Raw genomic sequence first — 12572 nt, 5'->3', positions numbered from 1 at the left:
GTCTCTAAACTATTGTAGCCAAGCATACCCTGGAGAAACTGGGTCGGGTAGAGCCAAGGATAATAGCCATACTCTCTCATGTAGAGATACCTCAGAAACTTCTTTTGGACTTTCTCTACCATAAGAGAGTACTTAAGCTCGTGTGCCCCCCAAATCATCGAGCCACTCTCGAGTCTACTTCGCACCAAGGAGTTATAAAGAGTTCAACACGTCCGCTGAAATCCAGACTCAGCAACCTCAGGTCACCGTTCTTTAACGAATGTAATCCATTTGTTCCTGGTCATTGTTCCATGTGTATAATGCAGTGTGTATAATCAAAATAATAATATAAGACAGCGATTGTGACACTGTTGGGTTAGTGACCGATTCCAAAACTGAAGATTCCCACCAAAAGTTAAGGAAACAAAAGAAATATATTTGTTTTTAATGAATATTTTACTTAGTGGTATTTACTAAGTAAAACATTAATTAAAAATGGATAGATTTTACCACAAAGTGACTGCCGAATCAATTAATGAAATATATTTGTTGAAATGGTTTACTAAAGACGGATTTAAAGCACTATTTCTCCATTTTCTTGCAGAGTCTTTTCCATTTTTTGCATTTTCCTTTATCACGTCATTTACCAACAAATTTTTTAAAGACTTACCGTAAAAACCAAGCAAATTTGTACTAGTAATAGTAAAAAATGCACGAATTTGTATAACGCGTTTTGCATAGTTGCTTTTTGCGTGTTTTGAGGAATGTTTTCTTGGAATTGGCAATTGCTATCTGGTGTGTGTTATCAATAGATATTATTCGATCCTCAAGTTGACTGACCCCACAGTTGTAAGCGCGGCCGTTCACATACGGCCAAAGTCCTTTAAAATTTTTGTTCGGATCATGTACGGCCCCGGACTCCCTGACAGGTTAATTCATCACTTGAATCACACTACCTTTGAAAAGTTGACCGCTTAGGCAAGTACCTTTTAAAGATGCCTTTTTAATGACTAAAAATTATATTACAATTCAAAATAATCATATAAGACAGCGATTGTGACACAGTTGGGTTACAAAACTTACAATCCGTACCAAAAGTTAAGAAAACAAAAGAAATATATTTATTTAAATGGCACTCTGATTTACTAAGTATGTATTTAAAACACCATTTCTCTAGAACATTTTGAGTGTGCCCAAATACTTGTTCACAAATCTATATTATCTCCAAATAGGATTTATTATTATTTTCACACACAAGTGAAAGAGTTTCTGCTAAATAAAAAGTTTATCTCATCTCATCATAGATGTCTCCAGCGAAATTATAATTAATTCAAACAGTTTTTTTTCTCTAAATTAATCAATATAATTAGAACTTCCAAGAATTTGAGTAGTGTGGCTGTCAAACATGGGTAGTTCAGAATTGAAAATCAGAATTGTGGAATGTTACATATCGCTCACTGCTTTCAACAACGTCATATATCAAAAAACTTGATTTTTCAGGAGATCGTTTTTAAAGTTCAAAAATATAATAAAATGTATAAAAAAAATCTTTTAGGTAAAATCTGAATGTTTTTTCTCCATTTGAAATTAGTATATTTAAAAAAATAATTAAACAATACTTTTTCTTCAAAATGCAAACAACTCTTTCTGCCCTGTAGCGGGTAAATATTAAGTTAAAAATATGCCGCTTTTGCTGGGATATAGTACATTTTCTGGGCATTCCGAAAACGTGCACAACTGAAAATTGACGATTTTTTATATATGACGTTGTTGAAAGGAGTGAGCGATATGTGTAAAGTAATCACTTAAACCAGCCTATGATGATTGTTAGTCCCGTAAATGCCCAGACTTCTATAATCTTCTTCATGTATGCTGAGATGTCACCATTTCTCTATTTGAATTCACGAGTGTTTGAATATTTCCATATCTTAATTTTTTTTCCAGTTAAATCCTTTTGCATTTTCCCTAAATTTTTATTCATCTGGGGCTCTGAAAAGAATTTCTATGACTTATTCTTGTAAAATTTAAATCGATATGGTGTTTATATAATTTTTTGATATAGTGTTTATATAAATTTGAACAGCTTCTTATAGCCAATCGTGTATAGCCACATCCTCCCGTAGATTCATGTGATTGAAATAATAAAAGAAAATAAAATGAAAAACAAACAATACAATAAAATTTTTATTATGTACCAGTGTAAATATACTGTAAAAATACAAACATAAAATTTTAAATACTGTTACTTTCTAATCTAAAGATTTACCCTGCAAGTTCTTTTTGTGATAAGAAGTGAATTGAAACGGAGCGTCCATATATTTAAATATAACACATGATTATGTTGCCATATTATCGGAATACTGATTTGACCGTTGGTTACATTTCTACAAAAATTTCTTCATTCAAACCCTTATCTGCACCTCATATAAATGGCATTGCATTCATATAAATGCAGTGTTATCTTGATCGATTACACATGAAGGAAAGGTGATCAGCCCTCCACTTCAGGTACCAGTCCAGTGTAATATTGAATAAATATTAGAGTGAAAAAATCACTTATATTTATTAAACCCCCCTGGGAATCGAACCCCGGACCTCCAGAACGGTAGGCGAGCATGCTGACCATTACACTACGGAGGCGGACATACATTAAATTATAGTAACTTTAAATATAAAGAGTAAATCCACTCACAAGTAGACATAGGCTATTAAACTTATAAAGTTGAAGCCTGAGTAGGGACATGATAAACGGTGTTGCATAAGCCGTAGCTAGATTTCAGAGTCACTTGGACGTTAGGTAATTTTAAAAAAAATGCAGTGCTATTTTTATCGTTAGCACTTGAAGGAAAGGTGATCAGCCTTCCGCTTCAGGTACCAGGGTAATATTGAATAAATATCAGAGTAAAAAAATCACTTATATTTATTTGACCCCCCCCTTGTGAATCGAATCCGGGACCTCCAGAACAGTAGCCGAGCGTGCTGACCATTACACTACGGAGGCGGACAAAAATTTACATACCCTGATTGTATAGATACTTCCTTTTGAGCACATAATATGATACCTTATGGTTACTTGTGTTGGGAATCAACCAAAATATAACTCTGTCTAAGTCTGGTTGCAAAGGTCTCTTGTCTCTCTCAAAAGTATGCAAATAATTTAATGCTATAATTAACAAATTAAATAAGTTAATGCTATAATTGAATAATATAATTAACAGTAAGATAATATGCTAATAATTTAATGCTATGTACATATAATTGACAGCAAAATAATCAAACATTTTTAAAAAAAAATGGCTAATTTCTTAATAGGATTTTAACAATTTCTTTTAAATAATTAGCAAAGTATACCTGTGTATACAAAATATTTGATGATTCTTTCTTCTTCAAACCCTTATCCGCACCCGGTGGTGCATAGGGCACTGCATCATATAAACTTATACTTAAATACTTTCTAGTCTAAAGATTTACCCTGCAACTTCTTTTTGCGATGAGAAGTGACATCGAAACGGAGCGTCCATTTATTTACGTATAACAATACCATCATGTTGCCATATTATCGGAATACTGATTTGACAGTTCGTTACATTTCTACAAAAATTTCTTCATTCAAACCATTATCCGCACTTCAATGGTGCATAGGGCACTGCATCATATAAATGCAATGTTATTTTTATCGTTAACACATGAAGGAAAGATAATCAGCCCTCCACTTCAGGTACCAGTTCAGGGTAATTTTGAATAAATATTAGAGTGAAAAAATCATTTATATATCAAAAATACCCAAAAAAATTTACCTAATCACTATTTCAAAGTGTCAAAAAAGTATTCCGTTAAAAGGACATCTTTTAAAAATTAAGGCACATTCAAACACAAGGGAAGTCAATGCTGACTCGGTACTGCTATCGTATGAATTGAAGTCACGTCAGTCCGGACTTTAATATTCCCGGTTTTCATTTTGAAGTCAGCACTGACTTGCCTTTTGTTTGAGCCGGTAACTGACTTGATGTAAGTCTGCTTTACATTAACACTTTAACGACCGGTCCTACGCTATTGCGGGTTTATAAGTAGTCGAACTCAATGGCATCTATTGAGTAAATCAAGACATTTCGCTCACTCCTTTCAAGAACGTCATAAATCAAAAATCGTTAATTTCCAATTGTGCATGTTTTCGGAATGCCCAGAAAAAGTACTATATCCCAGCAAATAAGGCATATTTTTAACTTAATATTTACCCGCTACAGGGCAGAAAGTGTTGTTTTTTCATTTTGAAGAAAAGATATTGTTTAATTATCTTTTTTGAATGAACTAAATATTTTCAAATGGGGAAACAACATTCAGGTTTTACCTAAAAAGATCTGTTGCACAGTAAAAAGTTCAATAAGTGGTTTGATGTTTATTTTTAATACACTGTGTTATATTTTTAAACTTTGAAAACGTTCTCCTGAAAAATCAAGTTTTTTGATTTATGACGTTCTTGAAAGGAGTGAGCGATTTGTGGAGGTCCTCATCAAAAAGTTATATTTCCAATATTACACAAAAAATCCTTTGAATGCAAATCTATTCTGTTTACTGTATTCTATCGAAATCTTAATCAACCTTTCCCATCCGGTGTTAAAATAAAACGCGCGTCCCGGTGTTGCGTAGTCACTACCCAATAAAAAATTAGCGATTTTAAAATGGAAAAATACGGACATTCATAGCTAATCCCCTCAATTAATTATAAATGAAGTAAAAAATTATAATAATTTAGATTTATTTGCTGAAAACATTAAAAAAACAATCTGACAACTCTCACGAAACGAGCATAGGTCCGTTCTTGTCGGAGCTCAAGAGCAACTGACCGCTAGCTAGAGAACATTGAGCTTTGAGCTCTTCACGCTTACATAGTGCATGTTTGCAAGAGTGAGATGTGAATTCACACTCTTCACGCGCTGTTTATATATATATATATATATATATATATATATATATATATATATATATATATATATATATATATATATATATATATATATATATATATATATATATATATATATATATATATATATATATATATATATATATATATATATATAATACCTCCGATGTACCCGATAAATTCTGATTATTATTAATATTATTTTTTAAAACAATGCGTAAATATGTTATGGAGGAATACCTTAAATCTTAGCCTTGTATTTATTATATGTATAGAGACATTATGGTTATTAGAAGATCTGTGTACTAGGTACACAACACTGTGAAGGGAAGGTTAAAGTTGCGACAAACCGTGACCAATCCTGTGTTAAACCAATATGAAATCATCAAATCGCATCAAAACGTAACAATTTTACAAGCCGGAATTCCTGATTACTTAAAATCATCATGGAAATGTGACGTTTTGGTGAGGACCTCCACATTTGTTCATTAATTTTTAAATAAATTCACTCTATTTAAAAAGGTTCGTGTCATGGTTACGAGTTGATTTCATGAACGTTTATATCTCATTTAAAAATATTAATGACTATGATATTTTACCTGGATTCGGCCCTTTTCAAATCTTATCTCCGTGATATTTTTATGGTCCGACCGAATTTGTTTAGATATTTTTTCGGAAGATCCTAGTGATATTGAGAGAAATGACAGTGAAGTCGATAGTGGTTCTGAAATAAATAGAGAAGCTACAAGAGGTCCTCGGGTTATGCGAACGGTTTTGAGTGATCCTGAAGATGATTCTGACGGGGGGTCAGACACCGACACTCCACGAAACAACCTGAGCTTTTTTGGAACTCCAGGAGTAAAAAAAATCCAGAAAAGTGAAAATGTAAATGGTTTTGCCTCTACGTTTATCGCAGATGAATTTTTTGGAAAAAATTGCGGATGCGTGTGGTTATAGGCGTATATATCTTATACATTTACATGCGGTCGTTAAGGTGTTAATTTTTGTATCAATTTATATAACGTTTATTATTATTTATAGTTACAAGACAATTTTCAACACTTTGTCGGCAAGATCATTCCGACGAGTTTGTCGTAAGGCTGTCACTAATCTTTTCATAAATTTGGCCCTATTGGTGTTGTATACTCTTTGTAGAATATTATAAATGGCGATTTTTACATTGGGAGTTTGGATAATGGATAAGTCAATATCAGCTTCCTTGAGATCCAGGTTCCGCGCAAGTTCACGCCACTTCTGTCCGATGTTGTCGGTGACTATCTCACAAATTTGTTCAACTTTTGTTAATCCGAAATCAGTATCTCCCTTGCTAGATTCTCCAAGGTGATCCACTTTATCTGAAAATTCAAAAATGATGGACTATAAAGACATTTTATAATAATTTTTGATAATTTATAGAGCGTTACATTCATAATGAGCGTGAGCGGTACTTTTGTCTGCCTCCGTGGTGTAATGGTTAGCGTGTTAAGCCACCGTGCCGGAGGTTCCAGGTTTGATTCCCAGGAGGGGGGGTGAAAATAAATATAAGTGATTTTTTTCACTACTATATTTATTCAATATTACCCTGGACTTGGTACCTGATGTGGAGGGCTTATCACCTTTCCTTCGTGTCAATCTGTGATTGATATTTGTTTATCTGCTGTTTAATTTGAGTCAACAGTACATTTTTGGCTTTGCAAATAATATTTTTTTCGGAATCAGCTATCGAATGTGCGTAGTAGAAAGTTTTCAACCTTTCAAAGAGTGTGCATGCTTCTGAAAAAGAAGGTACAGGCAGCGGTTCTTCTTCATCAATATCGACCTCTTTTGCTTTTTTGTCAAGCTTTCGATAGTTTCTATCCCATACGTTGGAATATTGTCATTAAATGTAACAAAATTGAGAAAAATGTAATAAACACAGACAAAATATATCAAATCGCTCATTCCTTTCAAGAACGTCATAAATTAAAAATACTTGATTTTTCAGGAGAACGTATTTAAAGTTTAAAAATATAATACAATGTATTAAAAATAAATATCAAGCCACTTATCGAACTTTTTACTGTGCAACAGATCTTTTTAGGTAAAACCTGAAGGTTTTTTCTCCATTTGAAAAATATTTTGTACATTCTGCCCTGTAGCGGGTAAATATTAAGTTAAAAATATACCACTTTTGCTGGGATAAAGTGCATTTTCTGGGTATTCCAAAAACATGCACAACTGAAAATTAACAATTTTTGATTTATGACGTTCTTGAAAGGAGTGAGCGAAATATGCAGCGTAATTCAAACGATGAATGCGGTAAAATGGTAATAGAGAAAAGATGGATGCGATCTATTTTTGTATGAAATGAATTTAGGGTAGAAGAAATAAACAACACTTTTTGGTGACAAATGGACTGCGATACTGGGACTTGAGGTGTGTCAGATTGTATATTGACCCTGAACTCAATACTATATATATTATTAAACCATATCCGCTCCCTAGGTGGAGCATATGGAGTCCATAAACTGTCTCCAGGCTTTTCTGTCAGCTGCCAGATCCCTTGCATCCTCCCAAGTCAGATCTGCATCCCGAAGTTCTGACGAGAACTGCCGACGAATTGTCAGCAGTGGTCGTCCTGTGCGGCGCGAATCTGATGCCTTGTAAAAGAGGCAAACTTGATTAAGGCTCTCAGGAGGCATGCGGAGTGCACATACTATATATAGTCAATAGCAGAAATAATTTCAGAGACAGAATAAGGAGCAACAGGATAAAGGAAATATGCGAGATCGAAGATGTCATTAGGTGGGGAAGGCAACAAGGAGACAATGGTATGCGCGTGTGAGGAGAATGGAACCATCCCAACTTCTCCACATTGCACTGTACGGCTAAACCCAAGGTAGACAACTCCCGGGCAGACCACGAAAGAGATGGATCGATAGCTGGGAATCAACATCGCAGGAGGCTTATCCCTCTTAACAACAGGCCACAATGCCTACACCAAGCAGCAGAAAAATAAGAAATAATTAATTTGTTATTGGAAAATTACTAAAATATTGAAATACCATCGTAAAGGGGAAAATTTAAATTATTTCCACATTGTTGCATGTATAATGTGTGCTTATCCACTTCAGACATCAATTTCTGGTCATTCAACAATGCCGCTATGCTGTGGAAAATCTCTACGTCGTTGAATGATAAGCGAGCCTGTTTTTCCATCAAGGCAAAAAATGATAGCAGCGTATCGACTCTTTCCTTATTTCTTTGTGATACAGGGTATGTTATAAATAAGTAGTCTAAAATTTTAAGATTTTTCTCGATGTTGAATGCATCAATAAACATTTTTTTCAACTTGGAATAGTTATTTAATATAAACTCAATTGTATGCATGCTTATTTTAGTTGTACACTTATATACGTTTACTTTAAATCAATTTTCGGCACTTCGTAACACGAGTAAACAAGGATTTGATTCTAGTTGATTCTAGTAAGGACCACAGACTAACTATAGTAAGGACTGTCAACAGCTGTTAACTGTCAACCAAAGATTATATACTAGTAAAGATTAATATCTTTGTCAAATTAGTATGGTAAATGATTATACGTGTTGAAAAAAATCAAGAAAATTAAATATTCTCACTATTCACACTAAAAAATAACCTACGCAGAAAAATCAGCTGATCGATGCACTCGACAGCCTTATAGAGAAAAAAAGGAAGAAGAAGCTCAAATGTCAAAATCAAAATAACCTAAAAATGCCATCGACATGAAACTCTGTAAAATGCGTTTCGTCATTTTCCCGCCTTTTCAGGAAAATGGCAAAATACGCATTTTACAGAGTTTTATGTTGATGACATATTTAGGCTATATTGATTTTGACATTATTCAATGAAATTGAAAAATGAAAAAATCATTTAGCTGGTAAAAAGGTTTATTATATCCATACTTTGACTGAACCGGAAGGTGAACCAATTACATACTCGAGTTGTTAGAACTCTTAGTTCTCTTAAACCTATAACCTTCTGGATCAAATCAAAGAAAATTACAATATTACAGGAATATATAAAATTATTATTGTACTTAAAATTACACACACAAAGGGCACTTGTCCACTACCCAGAATTTTACCCTCCGGCAGTCAGGTTTTGAAAAGTGAAAGCGACTACGACAGTGTAGCGTGATCGAATTTACGCGCAACGTGTTCACGCATCTATCAAGAGCTCCGATCCGAAGAAAGATGGAGTAAAGCACAAGCCAATCCAAGCCAATCGTCGTTTAAAAACGCTAACTGACGTGCCGGACGGTAAAATGCCGTGTAGTGGACAAACGCCCTAAGGGCACTTGTGCACTACACGGAATTTTACTGTTTGGCAGTCCGGTTATTGCAAATAAAAATTATTTCAACGGTTTAGCTTTAGTGATCGAGTTCATGCTAACCATGATCGTGCACCGATCGAGCGCACCGATCCGGAGAAAGACGGACAAGTGCACAAGCCAATCATCTGTTTTTTCATGCTAACCTGACTGCCGGACAGTAAAATTCAGTGTAGTGCTCAAATGCTCAAACTAGGTCCCAAAAAGCCTTCTTGTTTACAACTAATGTGCATTACTTTAAACGAAAGTGCTTAAGGCATTACCAAATATTGTATTTATGTTTCATATCAATAAAGAAATATTGTTAAATACATATATCGAATTGTAAAGTCACCAGGAATACTGAAGAGTTTTCTTGGACCTATATATTATAGAAATGTACTTTTAGATATAAATAAATAAGATCGGCCTCATTTGAACAATTTTAGAATAACACAGTGGTACCCTGATCACACAATAGCTATAGGCTTAAGGCCAAATAAAATAAATTTCTTTGTAGTTAGAACAATACCCTTCAGATCTGCATGTTTAGCACCACTTTCAAAAAAAGAAAATTATTGAGGTTGCTTGTAAGGTGTGTAAAGCCCTTTTATCCTAATAGTTAATGTGTGATCGAAAAACATTGCAATTCGATAAATCCATTTTGTAAATTGAAATTTACATGAGGACTCATTTCATAAAATATAACAATTATGTACAAGTTTTTACTGATCTATCATTATTATGATATATCATAATAATAATATATAATTTTATATTCTTTTGTTTTTAAATTGGTAAATAATATGTCATTAATGCCGGGTTTCAGCCTAATTAAGTATAGTTATTTTTCAATGGTTACTGGAGAAGGCAAAGCAGAGTTTAGCCAGTAACCTGTAGCCCTTAGGTCCTTCTGTATATAAAGCGATAGCAAGAGCTTTATCTTTTCAGGTATATCATCTACCTTTTATGGCGATGCGATTGTTTGATCTGACATTAAATAAATCTATAAGGAATCAGATTTAACAACGAAAGGTATTATACTAATACTTTCCCCTCTTAATATCTACGAGCAGCAATGTGCCATTGTTCAAATGTTGTCGATTTCTTTTGAACATATCGAAGTTGCTTCTTCGTCTTCATCGCCCATGTTCAGCTTTTGATTCCTTGGAGTCAGATTAGAAACTCTCGATTCTCCAATAAAATTGACAAAACGGGTGGCTGTACTCCTAAAATAAATTATATTGCATCAAATGTAAAGTAGTAAAATATGTTAACATAGAATTCCACAGAAACGTGTATAATATTAAAAGGTGTGTATGAGAACGAATGAATAAGAAATTTGATAATTACATTAATGGGAAGATACATACCACATGGTTCAGTAGCTAATAAAAAGGGTCTGCTAGCTGCTGATTCCATTGGATAGCTCTGCTAGTACTCGGTAACACGGAATAAAGAGCTGAAAAATTTAACTTAATTAATACCAAGACATAATATATTGATTTTAAAATATTATTGAAGTAAAATAAATGATTTCACAAAAGAAAAAGATACATACACCGGGGTTCAAGAGTAAACAAAGAGGCTCTGCTAGCTGCTCATAATAATTAGAGAGCTCCGCTAGCACTAGATAACTCGGAACGGAGAGCTGTAAGAATATAATTAAATTAATATTGGGTATGTAATAGAGCCACAAGAATCTATATACATGTATATGAGAAATAAAACCTCGATAAAATGGACTAATTGGAGAGAATGGGTTAGAAAATAGGTTTAAAATAAACATTTTTTTCTTGTTCAAAATATGAACACTGTATTTAGATATAAATAAACAATGCAAAACTAAAAAAAAAATATTGTCTTCGAACACTCGTCGTGAAGTGATGTTGCTGTTTGATATCGATACGCTTTCAGTAATCCAGCTTTGAAATGTTTTGTTTGCACTCTTTCAAAAAACAACAATTTTTTTCAATCAACCCTCTAAATTTACGAAAATGCGTACAATATAGTAGAACTTCGTTATCTGACGAGTAGTTGATAAATGTTATTAGATCATCGAGATGCGATCTTAACACTGAAAACTTAATTTTTTGCAGTGTTGTTTCTTCTTTGCTATCTTCGCTTTTATCCTCTCTTCTAAGGTTCCCTTTTTCTGCTATTTCACTTTCAATCATGATACAAGGAGAAGTACTTCTTGATGACTGCAACTACCCATTGTAAAACATCCTCCTCACCACTTCGGCATTGTTATGTATTGTCCTATAGAAATCAGGATATTCAAACCCTTCTAAATCTGTCATTGTATATATATATTGCGTGTAACATAGTACAAAAAATAGCTAATAAAATAAGCATAATAAACATCAACAGATAATTAACTTACGTCGTATTTCGTTGCTAAAGAATACTCGTTTAGCAGAGGCAGGTTGAGGAAAGATCCAATTAGTGATAAATTTAAATCTAGTGCACTGATATTAAATAACATCCCTTTGTTCGTTCGTTCACAGGGAAAATGTATATCTCAAACATCAATTCTTGATTTGGATTCTCGAAACAAATTCGATTCTCGAAACTCAAAAACAAAAACCAAGATTCGTTTTGTTATATAATGCCTGATTGAAATCTTATCCATACACCCTGAAATAAAAAAGAAATTTGTAAAAACCATTACAATTAAAATATAATAACATAAATATGTAATATTTTGAATAATTTTAAAATTAACCGGAGAAAACAAGTGCGTAGTAAAATGGCCGTCTAAATTCGGTTGAATTCAAGATTAAATATACGAAGTTCTGAGTTACATACAAACTATAAATAATAATTAAAAAAAACATTAGTTTAACGTTACACAACATAATGAAAGTGATAATGCAGAAATGATAAACATCAGCAAATAATTTAAACTTACGTTTCTTGCACAATATATGTTTGGCAGTGAAACATTGATTCCTTTTGGATTGATATAGAATGCCTAGTTGAAATCTTACACCTGAAACAAAACAGAGATGATATAAACTAATAATATTTGTATAAACCATTTTATTTCAAATGATTCCAAAAAAAATACCCGTGATAATGGAATGGTCCGCAAGCCAACGGGAAAACGGCCATCTTGGTGAAGTTTTGTTTACCTACCGAAATCATATGTTTTGATGGTTGGGGAGGGGGTAAACCACAGTTGAAATGATAGAAGGTATTTTTAAACTCGTATTGTTCTGCGCATGACGTCATAATTTAGCCCATTCAGATCCTCGGATACGTCATTCGGTAAATAGCTACTGCGCAAGGTCTATCGAAAAATTTATTTTTTTCCCCTTCATACCCTTCTTACC

At 33.4% G+C, this 12572-nt stretch overlaps 1 long non-coding RNA gene across 1 annotated transcript; it reads right to left on the bottom strand.

Annotated features, from left to right (window-relative positions):
* Positions 1 to 8794: 8794 nt before the first annotated feature.
* LOC148304839 (uncharacterized) lies at positions 8795 to 12354 on the bottom strand. The gene is made up of 6 exons (XR_015838292.1): positions 12308 to 12354; positions 12149 to 12229; positions 11621 to 11874; positions 10796 to 10885; positions 10608 to 10696; positions 8795 to 10463 (listed from the first exon to the last, which is right to left on the bottom strand). It is a non-coding gene; the product is annotated as an uncharacterized LOC148304839 (long non-coding RNA).
* Positions 12355 to 12572: the final 218 nt, after the last annotated feature.

The sequence above is a fragment of the Brachycentrus maculatus genome, unplaced genomic scaffold (genome assembly GCF_059751285.1).
Source record: "Brachycentrus maculatus isolate JH-2025_06_01 unplaced genomic scaffold, ASM5975128v1 h1tg000301l, whole genome shotgun sequence".
Taxonomy (NCBI): Eukaryota; Metazoa; Arthropoda; class Insecta; order Trichoptera; family Brachycentridae; genus Brachycentrus; species Brachycentrus maculatus.
This window is presented reverse-complemented; position numbering and strand designations above follow the sequence as displayed.